Source organism: Notamacropus eugenii, chromosome 4, assembly GCF_028372415.1.
Source record: "Notamacropus eugenii isolate mMacEug1 chromosome 4, mMacEug1.pri_v2, whole genome shotgun sequence".
NCBI lineage: Eukaryota > Metazoa > Chordata > Mammalia > Diprotodontia > Macropodidae > Notamacropus > Notamacropus eugenii.
In genome coordinates, this window is record NC_092875.1 from 370,538,182 (window position 1) to 370,561,625 (window position 23,444).

The following is a 23,444-nucleotide window of genomic DNA, read 5'->3' on the forward strand; positions in this document are numbered from 1 at the left end:
CCATGGTAGGCAACATGTCTCTAGACGAGAGAACTTTGGTTCAGATCCCCCTTCTGAAACTTACTGCCTATGTGACCTTGGGCAAATCACTTAACTTCCCTAGGTATCAATTTCCTCATTGTAAAATAAGGGAGTTGGATGAGATGGCCTCTGAAGTTCCTTCCAACTTGAGATCTATGATGCTCTTACATAGGTGTAACAGTAAACACCCCAACATACACAGGGGGCCTTAGATAAGTATTCATAAAAGGAAAGTAATTTTCAAGGGGTTAACAATCACTTTAACCAGCCACATGTATCATTCCTTTAACCAAGTACATGTATCATTCCTTTAATTCATAGGAGTCAGCACCCTGAACTTCAAAGAAAATACAGAGAAATCAAAAAATCAGCAGACATGGCTTCCTCTGCCTGAATTCAACAGACAACGATAGTTACCAAAGATGGAAGCATGACTTCTGGGTTCTCAAAGCCAGGGGGCTCCTTAGGGTTTCCCAGAATCCTCATCTGACCAAACAAATAATTCCAGTCAGTAAGCCCCAAAGTAATGAACAGACATGGCTTCTTGCCTGACCATAATTCAACAGACAGGTACAGCTGTCTGACCATAGTTACCAGAAAGGGAAGCAGGACATCTGGGTTCTCAAAGCCAAAGAGCTCCTTAGCAACTTCTTAGAGTCCTCATCTGGCACTCAAACATTCTTGCAAAAACCAAGCCCCAAAGTAAAACCTCAACTCAGAGTATTTATACCATTTTTAAAGCCAGAGGGCATCACAACCCTTTGACCCAGTGCCTCAATGAAAAAACAAAAGGCACTTGGAACCCTCCTACAAAACAGTTCCCCTGATCAAGCTGCACAATGGGCAGATCCATCAATGGATGTAAAAACCTATAAACACAGTAAAACTGTGTCATGTCCATCTTTTTGTATTTTAACATAGTTTTCCCTATTGTTTCACTTAAAGGAGATTAACACCAAAAGTGTGAGTCAAAATTGTTATATGTAGATAAGCAAATCAAGAAATAATTTATTATTAATTAGGTTCATAGGAAGAGATAGGACAGGGTTGGGGGACCTGTGGCCTCAAGGCTACATGTAGCCCCCTAGATCTTGCTCAAGTACAATCCTTGGAAAATGTTTGAGGATCCAGAGGGCCACATGTGGCCTTGAGATCAGTGACCACTGTTTCCCCATGCCTGAGATAAGATCTTAGAGTGTAACAATCCGCCAGAAGCTCTCACAAGAGGAAAGGGGCATATTGCACCCCTTGCTCAATATGGCTATAAAGCAACCAACTATATTTCAAAACTTCATGTGTTATTAATGTAGAAAAAAACTTGGATAGAGACCAGGCCTCAGAGTCAGGAAGAATTCAGGTACTACCACTACTGTATTCAAATATTACCACTGCTACATAATAGATGAGTGGCCTTGGAGAAGTCACTTAATCTCTCAGTATTCTGCACAACTCTCTAAGAATCTAAGTTGCAGAGAAAGTGCTGGACAGCATCAAAAACAAATTTTCTCACCTACTAATTTCCTTTATGTCCATGCAATCACAGGTCTGGTCCCTATGCATTTTATTGGTATCAATAAGTAATTAAAGTGTGTAGAAATATCAAGAAAGAACGTATATGGTGTAATAATTATAAAATGATTAGTTATGTTGAACTGAAGTTTTAAGTGCTCAACAAATCTTCAACTTTAATTAAGCAGTTACTAATTCAAAGGCTTTATTTATCTTGGAGGTTGGAAATGGTTCATGTCAAGGAGAGAGATTCAGCTCAGGATTAGCCACAGGCTCAGGGCAGTCCATATGTGTTTCAAACTCCACAGAGGAAGTTAAAACATTTATGAGGAATTGCTGATGAGCATCTGGCTCTTAACACACAGCAGACAATAATCCTACTAAGGTAAAGGACTAGTTGAACTTCAGTGAGATCCCTTGGCAGAATTTTTCTTAGTACCCCAGGATTAAAATGTATTCTGTTAAGCTGAGCATTTCAACTGTAGGTATTTATTATAGACTCAAAATATCAATCAATATAAAAATGCACACTGAGCATTTACTTGCTAGTGCAAGTGACATGCAGGATTGTTGGGTTTTTAACCATGGAACTAAGTGCATGATTTTCAATTCATATTTTTATTTTAAGTGAAAATAATGCTAAAGTAACTTATGCACATATTAGAATATTAAATTTTAATAAACTTTCACTGCCTCTGCAAAGTAAGCCAGGCAGATTTCCTTTATGCTGAGTCATAAGGCAGTATTTAACAAGAAAACATCTATGCCTTCCATTTGCTAGCTTGAACACTGTATATCAGAGGAAACTGTGAGCTTCAGCCTGAACCATGTCTCAGAAGTCCAAGTTGGTTTTGGCATTTTTTAAAAGCTAAAATAACTTCTAGTTAAAAGAAAGAAGTCTCATTTGGAAGATTCATCAAATGTTTTGAATTATACTTTTTTCTTTTTTTTCTAAACCACAGATAGTAAGAAAGCTAATTATAACCTAGATACTAGGTCTGATGTTTAAGGTAAAGTGATATACTCAATGCTATGTAATATTGAAATTAAATTCATGTCATATCATTCATAATTTGATTAAATAAGGAATTCTTAAGAGCCTATGGAGAAGAAAGGATTCTGGAAAGATGGCATAGACGTCAAAAATTTTAGGCTCTCCAGATTTCCTTCACAAACAACACAAAATAGCACCTCATGGTGAATGTAGAGCAGCAAAAACAAACAAGAGTTGGGGCAGAACAGTTGTCCCTCTGGGATAACCAGAAAAGATCCAAAGAAAGATACTCAGAGAGAGATTCAGTCTGAATGAAGTGTAAACAATTTCAGACTAGTTCTGCTGGGGACCACTGAGGGAAGTTGGGTTTGGAGGCAGCCTTGAAGACAACCACGGAAATTTTCACTTCCTGGACAGTGTAGGGAGTCATGCAACTGATTAGGGGAAGATGAAGGCAGCTTCTAATGACAACGGATACCAGGTCCTGGGTGAGAAGGAAGCAGTACACACCCTATGAGTGCAGGAGGAGTAGGGCTGGGCCACTGCTGGCTGTGGGCATTTACAGGAGAGCTGAGTTCTTGGTCTTGGTTCCAGGACAGAGGGGAGAACTGAAGGTCATAGCCACTGGAGGAGGTCTCAGGGAGGAACAGTATTTTCAGCATAGTATGCCAGGGACAGGGGAAGCAGTGACTTGGATAGGGAAAGGGTTGCAGAGATTGACCCTAGGAAAAAATTCAAAAAATAACAGCAAGAAGGACCTGAGGTCAGAGGGATCATGTCCCACACCCCAGGATTAGAAGTGATTATGATAATAAGCTGTTAAAAAGTTTTCTCAAAAAATGAACAGAGGAAAAAACACCTAACCAATAGACTGTTACTATGAGAATAGAGAAAACAGGGATTTGTCTTCAGAGGAGGGTATTGAAAAAAGAAAAAAGCCACTCCTACCTCAAATAGTAATATCAAATGACCACTTGACTCAAAAGAATTCATAGAACTCAAGACTTCAAAAATGAAATGAGAAATTGAGGAAAAAAATTAGATATCCAAGAAAAACAAGAAGATTATGAAAAGAAAGTCGATCAACTGTAAAAGGGGTCTAGACTCTTAAGGAGAGTCATAAGGAAATGACTCCTTGAAAATTAGAATTGGGAAGGGGAAGCCAGTAAAGTTATGAGACCAAGAACTAATAAAACAAAATATAAATGAAAAATAGAAGAGCATGTGAAACATCTTATAAGGAAAAAAAAACTGATGTGGAGAACAGATCAAGAAGAAAAAACATAAGAATAATCAGACTACCTGAAAGCTACCATCAAAAAATAATTGATATAATAATACAAGAAGTAATTAAAGAAAATTGTCCTGAAGCGTTAGAACAAAATGGGGAAGTAGAAATAGAAAAATCCAACAGTCACCACCTGAAAGATATCCTGTGAGGAAAACCTACAGGAATATCATAATCAAATTCCAAAACCTAGGTTTAAGGAGACAATATTATGAGCAACAAGAAAAAGAAAACTCAAATATGGCAAAGAGATAATTAGAATTACACAAGGCGTAACAGTGGCTACACTAAAAGACCACAGTTCTTAGAACATTATATACCACAGAGCAAAAGAACTGGGGTTCTAGCCAAAAATATCATACCCAGTAAAGTTAAGTATAATCCTGAATGAAAAAAAAAAAGACATTCCATGAATGACAGACTTTCAGGATTGTCTTGCAAAAAAGACCAAAACTTAATAGAAAATTTGATATACAAGATCCAAGAGAAATAATAAGGTAAACATCAATGACTTATAAGGGACTTAATGAGGACAAAGTGTTACTTTTTATATGTGGAAATGTAGATTGCATATCTAAGGCTGCCATTAGTAGTTGATAGTTTGAAAGAAAGAGTAGTGTACTACTGAGTACTATGTGATTCTAAAAAGCAAAATGATGTAGGAAAAGGTAATAAGAGTAATCATCTCATGTAAATGAGGTATGAAAGAAAGAAATGATACAGAGGAATTAGATGGAAGAGGAGGGTGGATAGTTTTGGAACCCTAATCTCATCAAGAATGAGTTAAAGAGGGGACAATACATCTATATCTAGAAGGGTATAAAAGTATTCTAAATTCATAAAAAAATGAGGGTAAAGGGATGGGGGGGAGAGCCTAAGGGAGGGATAGCAAATAGGATAATAGGGATATAGAAGGGTGTGTAGATGAATGGGAATGGGATAAAAAAGGAACAACATATATATTTGGAAGGGTATAAAAGTATTCTAAATTCAGAAAGAAATAGGAGAGTAATGGGATAAAGTGGAAGGAGAGGATAAGGGAGTGGTTCTCGGAAGGGGTTAGCTTAAGGAATAGGAGGGCAAGGTAGTGGGTAGAAGTAAAGTAGAGGAGTGAGGAGGGATAGGAATAGGGTGAGGATAGTGAGTAAAATAGGAAGGAGAAAACCTATAATAGGTCAGTATAGTTTAGAATGGTAATGGGATGAATTTGCCTATAAAATGCAAACTGATAGCAGATTAAAAATATTAGTTCAACAATATGTTGTTTTAAGGAAATGCTATAAAAAAAGAGAGATATACACAAACATAAAAAAAATGGTCAGGAGAAGAATTTATGAGGTGAAAAAGCTCAGATAGTAATCATGATCTCAGATAAAGTTAAAGCTTATATCATATTTAATCAAAAGAAAAAAATAGGGAAACTACACTATGTGCCAGCCATATTAATCAGTAGTTAGAGACTATGCAATATAACAAGATAGTATAAAATATGGGAGTATACTTTCCAAAATAGACACAATAGACTCCAATAGATGCCAAAATAGACTCTACAAATATAAATGCAAAACTTTTAGACAAAATTAGATCTAAATAATTGAAGTAATTTGTATTGTGCATGGGTAGGTAAGGGTTAATGTAATAAAAAAATGACAATTTTACCTAATCTATTTATGTAATGCCATGCCAATTGAATTATTAAAAAACTTATCTTACTGAATCAGAAAAATAATAATAATAGGGTCCATTTGGATGAGCAGAGGGTCAGGAATATCAAGGAAACAAGGGGTGAAAGATGTGAAGGAACTAGACTGAGTGATATCAGACTTTAAACCCTTTTATAAGGTGAGAGCAGTGTTGAATTGTAAAATAGATATTGTTCGTTATTCAAAAGGAAGATTCTCTTGTATAATTTCTGTATACTATAAAATATTCCTGTAGCCAAGAATAGTAGGAATGTAGAAAATTGGGAAGAAAAAAACACATTCAGAGAATATCCCAGATAGAATACAACTGGGTCAGAATATTGTTATCGTGTAGGGCAGGGGTGGGGAAACTGCAGCCTTGAGGCCACTTGTAGGCCCTAGTGTAGGAAATGATGAGGTGTTGGATTTAAACAATGTGGAAAGACTTGGATTTATGAAGGAAAATTCTATCTACCTTCAGAGAAACAGATGACATGGAAAAAGCATAATATTATCTTACATATTTGTTTTTATTTTATGTGCATATTTGTGTATATGTATATACACACATATGTATGTTTATGGATATCTATGTGTGTGTGTGTGTGTGTATATATATATATATATATATATACACATACATACATACATATGTACCTGTGTGTATATACATATCGATCTATTTATCTCCATGCTTAATTGTAACTTTCTTGGAGAGGAGAGGGAAAGGGACAAATAAAATATAAACTGCACAGAAGAGGACAAAAGAAAGCAGGAAGCAAAGAAAAGATGGACAGCTTTGTGTAGAATTCATTATACAGGTTTTCTTGAAATGGGAATTTGTTGCTTTGCATTGAATGGTCTATGTTTTGTAGCATACATGGCAATGGTTTCTTTTCTTTTCTTATTTTGTACTTAAGTTTAATATAAATGTAAAAATTTTAAAAGTAAAGCAAATGAAACATACTTTACAATAAAGTCTATGGACCCCTTCTCAGAATAATATTTTAGATGCATAAATTGAAATACAAAGAATTACAAAGGAAAAATAATTATGTTGAAATGCATTTATGAATATGTATATGTTGAAATACATTTATCTATACGTAGATATATATGTGTTATATATTATATGTGCATGTATGTGCGTGTTTGTGTTTGTATAAGACATGAAAATAATCCTGTCCTTGGATCTGCTACTTTCTGAGTTTCAATACACTTACATTTAGAATGGTATTAACATCTCTTCCCTAACACCAAAAAACTCCAAAACAAAACAAAACAAAAAACTTTTTCCTTTGAAAATCAAATGAGTTAGTAAATGTAAAAGACATAGTGTTATATGTCCAAGAGGAAAAAGGTAGAAAGAGTTCATGCTATGTGCATCAGACTGGTTAAATGAGTTCCCTTGTTAAAAAATGAGTAATGATAACATGTTAAATATTAATAACCACCTGACTCTATACCCCCAAATTCCTTCAACTTTCATTGGAGAGACTTCTTAATTTCCAGAGCTCTGGAATGAATCTGTCTGCTAAAAAGGATAAATGTGAGGACCCGGATGCATAGGTCAGGGTATATAGCATTCATGGAAGTCATATGTTGTGCTTATACCTTAGTTCTAGAAAGCGGACTTAATTGAAGTCAATCAATTTAATTCACAAACATGTACTTTATATAATGTATAATGTTAAGACTTGAGGATTAAAAACATAGTGAAATAATCTCTGGCTTTAGGGACTTGCATTTTATCTTTGACCAACCTTTCTATTTTGACCAGCCTAGATTCCTTTTTAATACACACTGTTGGGACCTTCCTGGATTCGTTTCTGACCCTTTTAGATTCTGGGTTCTGATGTTTCCTCTTGTTCTTCTCTGTGTACTTGCACTGCATAGGATCAGAAAGGCACTGTGTTTAATGGCTAGAATCTAACCCTGAGTCATGTCCAGAAAGACTTCATCTGATATGGAGTATCCAAAGTACACCTGAGGAATGTAATTACAACAACCTGAGGCAGAGCCTGTATTTTATTATCTTTGTATTATCCTGTCCCCACATATAATATATATATATGAATATATGTATATATCACAAAATTAACCCAAATTACATTAAATTGCTTCAACATTAGTAATAGTATAAAATAAAAATGAGTACAAACTATTTCAAATTACAAGCTATGCAATCCTTTGTGAGTGTAATGCTGTGTAAATTGACCCTAAGAGAAATTGTAAAGTAAGCAAATTTTTTTTCTGGTATATTGGCATCATGCTTATGTGCCACAGACCCTCCCCCAATTCTCCCTAAAAGGGTATAACCTTCTTTTGATAACAAAGACAAGGAACACACTCTCAGTTTAAAACTAAGTTTTCTGGGGTGGGGACTTGCAGTTTCAAAGTCATATGTGACCCTCTAAGTGTTGAAGTGTGGCTCTTTGACTGAATCCAAACATCCCAGCACAAATCCCAAGACTGATGGAGTTCTAAGAAGCTTCAGCTCTTGCTAGCAACCTGACCTGCTCTTGTCTTTTTCTAGCTTTTATTTTTTTTTCTTACCATCTGGAGACAAAGACCAATGTGGCTTTTATACCCCTATAATCACAAGTCGTTCTTGAAATCCCAAGTTGATGAGGATATGGCATGCCTCCTTTGTCTCAGTGTGGAAAACTCTGTTCTAGGGAAAACATGTAGAAACACAGAAACACAAAGAAAATACATAGTACCTGACATATAATAAGCACTTAATAGACTCTTGTTGATGACTTCCATGAAAGGACAAACAAAAGAGCTTTCAAACATATAGAAGAAGGACAGCTTAGACTCCAAGGACATATAGGACCTTAACAAGGAACAAGAAACAAGACAACAACACAGAATGGAGCAAGTCAGAGCACTTATTTTTTAATAAGCATAATGATAGTTTGTTTCTTTACTCTAAAGACCAATCTAACAAAGCTCAGAAAGACTCAGCAGATTGATTACCAAATGTTTTATACATACATGAATACATACATATGCACACACATATACACCTATATACACACACAAACACACATATACATATACATAAACACAACACAAAGAGACATAGATGTACAACATTTGATCCTAGAGACACATAAAATGGAGAAAAAATACAAATTGTTGTTAGTTCTCTGTATTTCCAATCCATTTCTGATGGTCTAAGTGGTAGTGGCAAAAATTGGTAAAGAAGTGATTAAGAATCAAATATGTACAAAATAGACTAGCCATTGATAATTTTTTTTCACACATCTCTAATTCAAAAACCAAGTGATTCTACTGGAGTTCCTGATCATATCCATATTGACAGTCTCACTATGATTGATGTCAGAAAATATAAATATGCTTCATGTGAATACATTCTAAAGAGTCTTAAGTCAATTATGTCAAGAAGAATTTATTAAATCCCTAAAGGCAGAACATACAATCAAGGGCCCCAAAGCAAACAAAACCTAGATACTCAACCAGGGCAACAAACAAGCAAATGTCTAGTCTTTGCTTTTAAAGAACTCATAGTCTATTAAAAAATGCTTATATACAAGAAAGGATAAAGGAGATGTTTTTAAAATAGAATGTATTTCACTGTAAACACAAAAAACAATACAAATCACCTACTTTACAGTGTTCAAGATATACATAAATATGTGTAGAACTGTAAAGATAATCACATATTATACCCATATGCAAAGAAAGTGAAATGGAGAATTTTATGAAGAAGTTGTTAAGGACATTCAAACTAAGTAAACATGGTTTTCATTCTTTGTGTTTTTAATGCTAAGGCAAGAACAAGAAAGGACAGCAGAAAATGTGCCAGAAAATATGGTTCAGGATGAAGAAATGTACAAGGATAAGAAATTACAGAGCATTCAGTTCATGATTGCACATGATTAATCTTTTCTGTAAGAAGTGAATCAGAAGGTAGCAGGCATGGTAAACCTTGAAAGGCATTTGGGGAAAAATGTATTTGATAATATCCCAACGGACAGGAAATGTAAGGTTTTAGATGTAATAGTCATTGCAGAGTTGATTGAATGTAGTTTCAATCACAATGTTTTAAACAAGTTATTAGTTTAAACTTTGGAAATAGACAAAACCAAAGACATTGATTCTGATTCCTGTCTTTTCTTGGGAAACTTTAATGGTAACCACAATAGCAGGTCAAAGAAATTCAGAAATTTCCTTGTTCCATTTTGCCTAGGACAGAGTCATGGTAACTGCTTGGCAAAGACATTACAGGTAAAAATAAAAAAAAAAAAAAACATTTTATTGAATACTCCTTTTGGTGTTTAAGATGATAAAGAGAAAAGAAATGACTGCATCACTTTAGGCAGCACTGTTTTAGAGTAGAAAGTCATTTAAAGACAGGACTTTATATTTGTAAGAGGATGATAAAAAATTACAAATAGTATTATTCTACTGGACACTGAGAAGTGATTGGGAGGGAGAAAATACCCTGAAGAGAAGTTGGCATGAGAACCAGCTGAGCTAGATCATATTGAGCATATTTATAAATAAAATTGGAATGAGTATAAAGAAAAAATGTAAAATTGAAAAGATCTGCTAATGTTTTATGGTAATTTCTTCTTATTGCTAATAGTAGTGGAATTACCTAACATATTATAGCTTCTCAATACACAACTATGTATATGAACCAGTGAAAGAAATTCCTAAGAAATGAAGTGAAAAGACATGATTTTGCTTTACCAAATACCTGTATCTATACAAAAAAATCTTATATGTTAATCAGCAATTCATTTCCAAAATAACTTGTATAGGAGAAGACTCCAAGAGAATGGCAAATATCAGAGTTCTTTTATGAACAACAAACATGTAGTGTTGAGGAAATGAGACTATATTAACATTTATAAGTACTTTCTATTTTATAAAATAAACCTTTGTAACACTGCTCTATGCATTCTCATTGAAAACCTGGAAAGGGACTAGACAACTTTTTGTAATTGATTGCCATGAATAGAGCACATCTTCACATTTCCACAACTGATTAGGAGATATGAAAATGCAAAAAATAATATTTTTAGGAAAAATACTTTTACCAGCCCTACTGAGGCATTAAAATAATGTAAGAACCTAAAATATGTGACTATGGAAATGACTTTATTCTTCTGAGGTGATGACAGGTATGTGTCTAAAAAGAGTCACAACCTAGAGTCAGGAAATCTAGGTATTAATCCCTTCCCTCCAACTTTCTAAGTGTGATTGAAGGCAAAAAAATAACCTCTGGTGACCTGATTTTCCTCATTTGTGTAATGAGAGAATACCAATTTCATAGCACTGTTGGGAGCAACCACTCCTGTAAATCTAACTGCACTATATAAATGTGTAACTATGATAGCAGGATGATTATGATAATGGTGATGATACAAAGGATGCATTTGTTGAAAATGTTTATCAGTGACATGGATGTTCTATGCAATTTTTTTTAAATGTCCAGCTGTTGCACATTTAAATGGCCATCTATTCCACTTGGATCCTGTTGTAATGGTAATTTAAATGAGAAGATCTTTCCCATCCATTAATAGGCTCATGTGACCTGCTTGGGTAACATGGAAATCTGAGTTATATGGAGCCTGTTATGGGAGGAGTTTGCTTAGAGCAGGAAGTGAGTTGGAACAGTCAGAGCTGGGAAAGAGAGAGCAGATAGCAACTAGCATGAATGAGAGAGCTTGTTTGCGATTTTGTTTAAGGCAGTCTGTTTGTGATTTGTTAATGGAGCTGGTCTGTGGGAAGTCTAACAGAGAGAAGGCTTGGGAATGGTCTTTCCCCCTGCATTGTTATTGTGTATAGATTTCTTTGTTGCAATGATGGATTTAGTTTTCTGCTGTTGGGATTTGGTTTTCTGGTATTTTAATAAATATTTTGGTTCTGTGAAGAGTCTGTTATATTTTGCAATTCAGAACTTTGCTGGCCTATTCATAGCTGCTGTAGGCACTGCAAATATTGCATTGGCCCTACATCAGTTTACAAAAGATATGTTACTAATTTTAACAAGCTTTGGAATGCTCCAAAGTCTCTAGAGTGAAACTTATACAATATGGAAAATATCAGCTTAAACATCTTCATTGGAAAAACATAGTTAATTTTTAAAAATGTTGTCCAGATTGATGATATACTGCTATATATGGACAATCAGCATATGTATCCCAAAAGACCTCTATAGCCAGACAAGCATTTTCACCTAGAATTGTGAAGTAGAAGATGAATGGACTGGACTATATTGGGGAATTGTTATATTTTTCCAATGAAACCACCTGCTCGTATCATAAATAATCTCTTATTTTATTGTTTGTATAGGCCTGTGATTTTAGTGGTATTGGGAACTCTTCATGAGGAAATTTGCTCTATTGAAACAGACTACAAACTATTCTGCAACTAACAAGTTTGGACAGTTGTCTTGAACACAAGGTATTAATTGACTTGTCTAGCACCACACAGCCAGAAAATGTCATGGGTTTGACTTGAACCTAGTACTTGTGACTCTAATATCACTGTCTATACAGTATACCATATCTCTCATTAATATTCTCCAAAAATTTCTGCATGAATATGTCATGGAATACTAAGATGGTTGACAAAGAAAAATTTCAAATACCACAAAAGGTGATAGAAAGATATATAGTGGGCAAAGGAAGTAGTAACAAGTGTATTGTAGAAGAAATGGTATAAAAGACATCATCAAAATGGTGGCTCTGAAAGGGACTTTCAGATGTGAGTCAGTCAGAGTGAAAAGAAACGCTTCCTATTTAATACATTGTCAGGAGGTAAATAGAAAATTTATGAAAAGATTTAAACAAGAATTGAACAAGCAATATGTGAAAGGGAGGAGTGGTCAGGATCCACATTGACATAAGATATATAAAATACTGAATGCTATTTGTTATTAAGAAGTCACAGTTTGTGATTCCAAGATGTGCACAATATATTTATGCGTATTGATAATTCTACGTGATCCTGAACGAACCATTTAGTTAATAGTCCTCAGATTTTTTTTTTTACTACAAAATTAAAAATTTGAAATATACTATGTCATTAATACAAAGGAATCCTTTTATTCATTCAACATTTGTTTACAGTCAGCTAGGTGATTTAGTAGTCCCTGCTGTATTAGGAATCGGTTTAATTCATTGACATTGGCACTTCCACTGGAGTAAGTAAGGGAGTAAAGTAAAAGGAAGGGTGTTCAAATATTTTGTATCAAATAAATTGTACTATATTTGGTCTTTACAAATAGTATGTTAAGAGAGTTGTGCAAGAAAGAACCTGATTGTTGTTGGAAGGTATTGTATATCTGTCCTAATTATGGTGTTTAATTCTGTGTTTCTTCTTGCGTTGTCATCATGTTACACCTACATAACCATGGATGGTTATGTTGACCTGACATCATAGCTTGTTTTGTCCCAGAGAAGAAAAAGAGAAAGGAAAAAGCTTCTATTAAGTCCCAACTTTGCGCTAAGCAACGTGTAAAGCATTTTTCAATTATTGTCTCACTTGATTCTCACAGCAACTCTTAGAGAGGAGTGCTATTTTTATTCCCATTTTATAGCTGAGGAAACTGCGGTAGACAGAGGTTAAATGGCTTATCTAGGGGCACACAAATCATAAATGTTTGAGGCCTAGAGACCCCTTCAAGTGCGAACCAGACAAAGAGAAGTAAACAATGGTAAAAGTGAGGGCCATAACATTCTGAGAATTGTCTGTAAGAATTTTACCAGATGAATATAATTCTAATTTCACTACTGTTCAGTAGTGAATGTTATAGTAACTCATGCAAAATCAGTTTGTTTTTGTTGGAAGCAAAGTCAATAGAAGTAGAAATTATTTATATCAAATATTATCCTTTAACTTTTAGAAAATTACAAATTGTCAGTTTTCTAAGAAAATAATTTTTTAATCAATCTACTTCATCAATCATGGATTTACAACTAATCTAAAATTGCCACTTCATTAACTCAAATAAAAAGGTTTTATTCAAAGGAAATGTTGTAAAATTTTATTTCTTTTTTTTTTTTTTTTTTTTTTTTATTAATTTTTTTATTTTTTTTAATGTTTAACAATCACTGCCATACAATTGCGATTTTATCCCTCCCCACCCACCCCCCACTACCTCCCTCCCTCCCCACGACTGCATACAATTCTGTATAGATTCTACATATACTTTCCTATTGAGTATATTTTCACTATCGTCATGCTATGTAGTCAGACTAAGATAAATGAAAGAATCCGTATAACAAATCAGAACACGATACACAAACAGATACACATACACAAACATGATCTGCTACATTATGTGAGTGACTTCCATATTTCTCTCTCTGAGTGTGGAAGGCTTTTTGCCTTGAGGTCCACCATTGGGATTTTTTTTTTTTTTTCAGAAGTTCTTGTGTTATTACAAAAATCTAAGTCTACCAGAAAAAACTCTCACACACTGTGGTTGTTGCTGTGCATAAAGTTCTCCTGGTTCTGCTCCTTTCACTCAGCATCAGGTCATATAAGTCCTTCCAGGCCTCTCTGAAGTCTTCTTGTTCATCATTTCTTATGGCACAATAGTACTCCATTACATTCATATACCATAATTTATTCAGCCATTCCCCAATTGATGGACATCCCCTTGACTTCCAGTTTTTGGCAACTACATAGAGTGCTGCTATAAATATTTTTGTACATGTGGGACCCTTTCCCATTTTTATGATCTCTTGGGGATATAGTCCTAGTAGGGATATTGCTGGGTCAAAGGGTATGCACATTTTTGTAGCCCTTTGGGCATAGTTCCAAATTGCTCTCCAGAATGGTTGGATGCGCTCACAGCTCCACCAACAATGAATTAGTGTTCCAACTCTCCCACATCCTCTCCAGCATTTATCATTTTCTTGTTCTGTCATGTTTGCCAATCTTATAGGTGTGATGTGGTACCTCAGAGTTGTTTTGATTTGCATCTCTCTAACCAATAGTGATTTAGAGCATTTTTTCATATGATTATAGATAGCTTTAATTTCTTCCTCTGAAAATTGCCTGTTCATATCCTTTGACCATTTATCAATTGGGGAATGACTTGTATGATTATACATTTGGGTCAGTTCTCTATATATTCTAGAAATGAGGCCTTTATCCCCGAGCTTAGCTGTAAAAATTTTTTCCCAATTTACTACATCCCTCCGGATTTTGGTTGCATTGGGTTTGGTTGTGCAAAAACTTCTCAGTTTAATGTACTCAAAGTTATCCATTTTGCATTTCATAATGCATTCTATCTCTTCTTTAGTAAAGAATTCTTTCCTTCTCCATAGATCTGATAAATACACTATTCCTTGCTTCTCCAGTTTATTCATGGTATCAATCTTTATACCTAAATCATGTACCCATTTGGACTTTATTCTTGTGTACGGTGTCAGGTATGGGTCTATGCCTAATTTCCGCCACACTGTTATCCAGTTTTCCCAGAAATTTTTGTCAAACAATGAGTTCTTATCCCAGAAGCTGGGGTCCTTGGGTTTATCAAACAGAAGGTTAAAATTTTATTTCTTAGCAATGCCTCTGGAAGACTTCCTCTCCACATATTTGATTATCTGATTAACACCATAGAAAATGATGTTGTTTTAAGAAATTAAGGAAATGATAAATCTCCTCTGTTGAATGATACACTATCCACATACATTTGCAGCTAATAAGTAGGGTGGCTTAATGCCCTCAGTTACATGTTACAAATTATAGTAAAAAGGACATTTTTGTTTTAAATTATCTTGAACTCATTGGTGTTTACCTGACAGATTTTAAGAGTTTGTGACTTCAACCTCAATATGTTCATAATTTGTTTTGCTAAGTACTTATAAAAAACCACTCAAAATTTTTTTCATTCTCATGTTAAACTGATAAAAGTGAAACACTTTTAAAAAAAGAAAACTTTATGGGATTGATATTCTTTACACTATTCAATATCTTAAGCAGTATACCATGGTTTTATTACCAAAAAAGGTACTATACAAAAAAGTAATATACAGCAATGAGAATCCCCATCATTGTATAAGACAGGCAATGACTTCTCCCACCTCCCCCCACAATAACCACAGGAATAAGACTGAAGAATAGGAATAAGGCTGAACTTGAAGTCCATGTTTCTATCCTGCCTTCTTTGTGAAATGCAAAAAGGACACAATTCAGAGACGAAAAGCAGGGTTGGAGGCACATTTTAATACACTGTTGGTAGAGCTATGAACTGGTCCAGCTACTCTCAAAAGCAATTTAGAACTTTGCTCCAAACTTTATTAAATTGTGTCAACCCTTAGACTCAGCGATATCACTACTAGGTCTATATCTCAAAGAACCCCCCTCCACCCACCAAAGAGGAAAATAACCCATATATGCAATATGTGTGTGACATACACACATACACTCCATGTACATATGTATACATATTTATATACATATATGTACATACATAGGCATATAGTATATACACTGTATGTAAGTATATATAGTATAAACATTATGTATGCATATATACACGCATATTCATATACATACATACTATATATACACACTATGTATACTATTATATATAATATATATGCTTATTATAGATATTGATATATACACATACATGCACACACATATGAACTATTTTTGTGGTAGCAAATCCTTGGAGGGATTATGTATCAATTTGGGAATGGTTGGAAAAGTTATGGAATATGAATGTATTCTAATACTACTGTACTTTAATAAATTATCAAAGGGATAGTTTCATAGAAATCTGGGGAAAATATGTGCTACGATGCATAGTGAAGAGGGCTGAATAAGGAGAAGAATTATACAATAACAACAATATTATAAATATAAACACACTGAAAGACTTAAACTCTAATCAGTGCAATGATCAAAGACAATTCCAGGGAACTCATGACGTGTGCGGCCCCTCCCAATTCTGAGGTGATGGAATTTGAGTTTAGATTGAACCATGTGCTTTTAGACATGACCAATGTGAGGATTTGTTTTGCCAAACTATTCATGTTTATAACAAAGACTATTTTTAATGTTTTTTTCTAAATTGCAGAAGTAAGGGAAGGAGATAAGGAGGATTTTTGTTGATAAAAAAAATAATGTTAACAAAAAAGAAGCATAGTGTTACTCACCTGCCACCTTCATCAAAGCTCTTGGAATCCACGACTACTCTGCTCTACCCCGTCCCCCATGAACTGCTGCAGACATGCCAGTCTTAGCTCCCATTTCTCAGTCTAATCTCTCCTGCTTCTTAGCTCAATACCTAAGTCTCAGACATCAGGCTTTCACCTCCTATAGGACCCATTCAACATCTATGACCTAACATGTTAAAAGATTGTGTACATACATAAGTCAAACGAAATACCACAGAAAGTAGTAGTTATAACAGAAGTAAAATGACATCAGAAAAGAAAACCAGCAATTCATAGGAGACAATATCCATGAAAAAAGAAAAAAATCAATGGCCTCAGATACCTAAACAACAATGGAACAAGCATGGGCAAGAATTAACGTAAACTAGGTCTGTGAGGGAGAGGTGAGACGAAGGTAAAGGATTTGGAACTCAATATTTAAAGAAAAAAACAATGCTAAAAATAAAAAAAAAATGATATAGACATCCAGATATTTTAAGTGATTCCTATTCTTACTCTGACTGCTCTTCTCAACCTTATTTGACATGACTCACCTTTACATAATCTTCATTTAAGTGAACCAGTACTACTAGCAATTACAACAGGATATTCTTGCTCCATTCTTCATGCATTTATGTACAGTATCCCTACTGAAATTTATATTTCTATCAGAATCCTCATCTTCTTTGAAGTCTAAGATGCACTTTCTACTTGAAGCCTTCATTGATACTCCTTCATGTCTTCTATTTTTAATGACTCCTCAATTTAGAAATCACTTTGTTTTTGCTCTTTATATATTATATCCTCCACCCCACCCACCCCAGTAAAATGTAAGATTCTTGCAGGAAGGGACTATTTTCTTGTTGTTTCTGTATTCATAATGCTCAGCAATAAATGTTTATTTTATAATAAACAGTTGTAATTTATGATAAATATATATAGTAATACATAATATGTGTATTATATAACACACATATTTTATATAATTATACATATGTACATGATTATATTAGACTTCTACAAGAGACTTATTGATATAAATATAGTTAGAGGCTTCTTATAGATGGCTATTTGATGGTCCAAGTGTAAAATGAAAAGTTCCTGAACTAAGGTTATGGCATTGTCAGAGGAGAAAAGTGGACATATAAAGAAGATACTATTTCCTTTCTTCTTTGCTTCCTTGCTTGCTTTCTTCCTTCTGCTTTCCCCTCCCTCCTTCCTCCCCTCCTCTTCTCTGTTCTTCTTATCCCCCACATACAATCAGTTGCCAAGTCCTCTTGCTTGGACCATCAAAAGGTCTCCTTTATATGTCCATTTCTCCTCTCTGACAATGTCTAAATTCAGGCTCTCATCACTTTACACTTGGATTATTGCATTAGCCTTCCTCAAGAAGGCTTTTCTAATTCCCCTCAATACTAGTACAATCCCTCTATGTTTATTTACAACTTATACTGTATATATCTTGTTTGTACATAACTGTTTGCAGGTTGACACCCCATCAGACTGTTCATTCCTTAAGAAGAGGATTGTTTTTGTCATTTTTTGTATCTCTAGTACTTAACAGAGTGCCTAGCAAAGAGCAGGCTCTTAATATAGGCTTGTTGACTTAGATAGATAGATGGATAGATAGATAGATAGATAGATAGATAGATAGATAGATAGATAGATAGATAGATAGATATACAGACAGATAGATAATCAATTGCTTAACAAATATCACATGAATTAAATTGTGTAAGTATCATTGGTTTGTTTGGCTTTAAGAATACTTACAAGTGACAAAAATATTGATTACAACAATATGAATGTTTTTCCCCACAAGTGTATATTACTAGCTCTACATATATGGATTTCATAAATTGTTAATTCCAAAGAAGTTCAATACCTATCAACAACATTCCGAACATTATCAATATGGAGCTGGGAGGAATGATAGAGACTGGTCATTAAGATGAGTAACTTGCTCATTTTGTGGATGAGGAAACTTAAGTAGAGTGAGTTTACCTAATTTGCTTAGGACACCTTGCTAATAGATATCTGATCTGAATTCAGTTATTCCTGACTCCCACCAGACTAGGTAGACATCATGAAAACTTTTAGTCTTGTCAGGAGTGTGAATGTTCTGTCCATTATCAGATGTGTCCTCAAACACATTCTAGCTCATTAGGGTCATAGATTTTTAGCTGGGATGAAATTGACAGAAATTCTGCATATATTGCTTTTGCAGAAGTAATATTAAAAAGTATATTCAAATGGTTTATATTAAGATGGACAGTTTGTGTCAACCAGACAATGTCATATAACCAAGAGGGAAACACATCTTCAGGTGAAGAGAAGGTACTGGCATTAGTAACTGATTCTAGCATTCACATTGTAGGAATCCCTTCAGTCCATCAATTTGTTTTTCCTAATAAGATAAAAATTAAAAATTTCTACTGTTAAGGATACACAAAAAGTGTGTCTACCTGGGTGTGAGAACACATTCTGAGTTTTAAAATAAAATGTGTTAAAATGGTTACCTTCCATTAAGTGCGTGAAGAAAACAGTATAATATCATGGATGGAATGCTGATTTTGGATATGTCCTAAAATCAAGTTCTCTCTTATGCTCACTAGCTATATGTGTGTGTGTGTGTGTGTGTGTGTGTGTGTGTGTACGCACATGTGCGCACAAGAGAGAGACAGATAGACCTAGACAGATAGACCACCGCAAGTCACTTATTCTTTAAGAGATTCAAGTACAAATAACAAAATACAGATACAGTAACAAAATCACAGATCCTTTACCTATGAGTGTAAGAAAACCTGCAAATCATCTATAGCCTATAGAGATGATCAATATTAGTTAATAGTCCACACTAATACTTAATAATAGGTTCATAAGAGAATTTGAAGGACAAATTTATCTAAAGAAATAACTGTGGTGTTAAGGAATTGACTATTATAACCTCTAATTGTACATGTTCTAATTTTTTAAGTTCACATTTTGCATATAAAGATTCATTGTGTCATAATTTTAAAGTAATTTGTCACAGTACCTCAAAGAATACAGTATAGCCTCAATCTACACTGTAAGAGACATTTTAAGTCTCAGAATATTGCTTGCAATAAGATTTAATGTTTCCTTCTTCCCATGTTACTTATGTTAATCTTCTGAAATTATGTGCTACTTAACTAAATTTAAGAACTACCTGAATACCATTAATTTTAAAATTGATTAATCATATCATAATTATTTTTATAAATCATTGGTTCTATATATGTATGTATTCAATTATTGCATATGAAATTATGTCTCCCTTTAAAATGGTAAAGTAGTTAATTATGCTATTGACACAAAAATGTGCAAAAATATTTTTTCTAAAAAATACTACAAATATCCATGAAAGAGAATTATTTTCTGACCCTATATACAGGTGTTCATAAAGGGTAGATATAGATCATCTAAGGCAGAAATCTCTTGTCAGACCACCTGTGGTTCTTTAATTGGTTCCAGGAAGAAGAATGATAGCTGGACCCCTGATATGCCCATATGACGGTAGATATGGTCATTTTCTGATCTGAAACAAAAAGCAGAGGTGTGCAATCTCTCTGGAGTAGGTATCCAGGGTCTTCTAAGAGGAGAGAAGAACTTCTGTTCTAATTTTATGCTTCTGTGTGTGTGTGTTTGCATTTGGAGGTGACAGAGTCAATGAGGGATTTATTATATGTTAGGAAGAATTAGCATTAAATAGAAAAGCTTAATTATATGGGACTTTAATATTTGCAAAGAAATTTACGTGCATTATCCCAGTTGATCCTCAGAAAAACTCTTTTTATGATTTCCATTTTAATTCTCAATAAACTGAGGTTTAAGTACTTACCCAGGTTCACAGAGGCAATGGTAGGGTTTGAGTCCATACTTTCTTTACTCCAAATCTAGCATTCTGTCCTTTAATCTAAAGCCCATGGTGCAAACTGAATGACCTACAGGCACATATGATGATTTTATCACTTTTTCCAAAAGAAAGTTAAGATTTTAGAAGGAACAGGATGATATAGAAAGCAAACAGCTGGCTCCTAAGATGGTGTCGAAGAATAGGATATGATTTTCTGGATTGGGTTTATAGTACTGGATTAATGAATTCTTGGTCAGAGATGAAGAATAATCTCTGGGGGCCTAGGAAGAATATATCTGCACAGAGACTTTCTGATCAACAGAGTTTTGAACAAAAAAATGGAAGGGGGACAGGCAGAAAAGTAGAAGATACTATATTTATTCATTTCAATTTATATGCAGCCAATTATGTTCTAAGCCTAAGAGACACAAAGACAAAACCATGTTATGTTCTACTGAGGGGGGGGGGGAGTGAGATGGGGTATGATTCCCATACAGATAATTATAATATGATCTAGAAAGAGGGCACAGAAGAGGTGAGAGTCCTCAAGCAACAGTTAAGAAAGAAAGGTTTATGTAGAAGTTTCTCCTGAGCTGAGCCTTAAAGGAAAATACGGAATCTGAAAGTACACTTGAGGCAGGGAGGTATTCCACCTGTGGTGGGCTGCTTGTAAAATTACAAGGAGTAAAGAGATGGCATAAGGAGTTGAGGGAACAACTTGTAGTGTAGTTTATGTGGTCCATGGAGTACATGAATGGTAATATAAAAAAAAAAAAAAAAAAACAAGCTTCGGAAGGGTAGAATGGAACCAGATTGAAGATTCACTAAATGCCAGGTGAAGGAGATTCTATTTTATCTACTGTATCTCTTATACTTCATCTACATTTTAGTAGGGAGTCATTAAAATAATTTGAGCATGGACAAGGCAGCGCTAGACCTTAGGATTTTTATTAACAGCTGGGTGATAGATGAATTGTACAGTAAAGACCAAATGCTAGGCCTTCCAATCCCTTGACCCCTTAGACATCTCTCACAGAAGAGAACTCTTCTCTTTGCTATCTTGACCTTTTGAAGAGCAAGGTCAACTCTGCACTGTCGTTTTCTCTTATGTCCCTGATATCCTAATTTTATCACTGATTACACCCTTCCAAGCCTCAACCCTGTATGATTTCCATCATGTATTTCACTCCTACTTGTACTGCTGAACAAAGCTGGAGAAAATCACAAAAGCCTTCTGACCTGGTTCTCTACACATTTATGTTGCACAGCCTCCAAGAGGTGCTCACTGCCACAAAGCAATCCTTCTACTTATTACATCATTATTCTACTTTCTACAGAACCTCTTCCAAATATTTTCATGTCTCCTCATACCTCTCAAGGCTCCCCTTCCTTTCACCTGTCTAGCTGAGAGCTCTGCATAATATTTTCTAGAAAATATCAAAGCCATTTGAGGACATTGGAGATGAGATCTTCTCCCCTTGTCCTTACCTCATATCACTTCAATGTTTTCTCCCACTATCCCCTCTTTCATCCTGTATGACCAAGGTAATATTCACAACACAACATTAACTATGAATAATCTGATATGCATCTCCATAATGGGTGATTCCTTGGATGGTGACTTCAAGGTGAGGCTGGAAGCAGAACCAGTGGAATGTCCATTCACAAAGCCCACTGCCCTTCTTCCACTATTGATGTGTTTTTCCTAGAGCCTCTATTTCGTAAAAGGGACCAGGGTGTCTCACCTTCATTCTTCTTCTGACCTTGTTAATGACTTAGAGACTTAAAATACATCCCTTTTTCTGTGTCTTCTTCTGTTAGCATTTGAGTTCCTTAAGGATAGGTACTGTATTTCATTTCTTTAAATTTGTATTCCCAGTGCTTAGCATAATATATGGAACACTTACTAAATGTTTCTTTCTTTCTGTTAGGCAACTAGATGACATAATGGATTGAATGTTGAAAAACCTGAGTTCAAATTCTGTCTTATAACTTACTTCTGTGATCCTGGATAAATCACTTAACTTTTTCTAGCTTTAATCTCAGCTTCTGAAAAATAGTGATCCTACTAGTGCCTTTCTCAAAGGATTTGGAGGAGGATTAAATAATATAGCAGGTAAAGTGCTTTGTAAACTTTAAAGTGTTATGTGTATGTTACCTGTTATTATTATTAATACCATTATTTCTACCTTGATGAGGTTTATAATAATTTCAGCAATGCTGACACTATTTTGTAGGATAACACCATGTTTTTGTACGTATATTTACAAAAGAGGGATAAGACACTAATAGAGATCAATGTGATACACAAAATTAAAATTTAAGTGTATTAGAGTAGGACAAAAAAAATACCATGTGAGATCTGATGGGAGAACAACTGAAGAGTAGTTCTTATCTTCTTTTGTATTATGGACCCCTTTGGCAATGTGATGAAACCTATAAACCTTTTCTCAGAATAATCTTTTTAAATGCATAAAATATAAAAGTAGGACTACAAGGAAACCAATTATATTGAAATATAATTATCAGAAAATGTTTCTTAAATCCAGTTCACAGAACCCAGATTAAGGAGCCCTGGTCTTCAGAAAACACAGGAATTCAACAGACAAAGACAAGGCTAGATGGCATTTTAGGCTCAGCAAAAAGACACTGAGCAAAGACACTGAGGTATTCAGAACTGGGAGTTTGTTCAGTATTAGAAAATTGTCTACTTTGTCTAGAGTTTGAGTAGAACAGAATAATATGAAAAGAGGCTAGAAAGTTAGGGGACACGATTTTAGATAAAGATTAGGAAAGGCATTTGAGTATTACTTCCTAAGAAGTGGGGAAGCAATGAATATTTTTACACAATAATGTTCTTATACGAATGTGTTAGAAAGATAACTCTGTCACTGGTATGAAGACTAGATTGGTA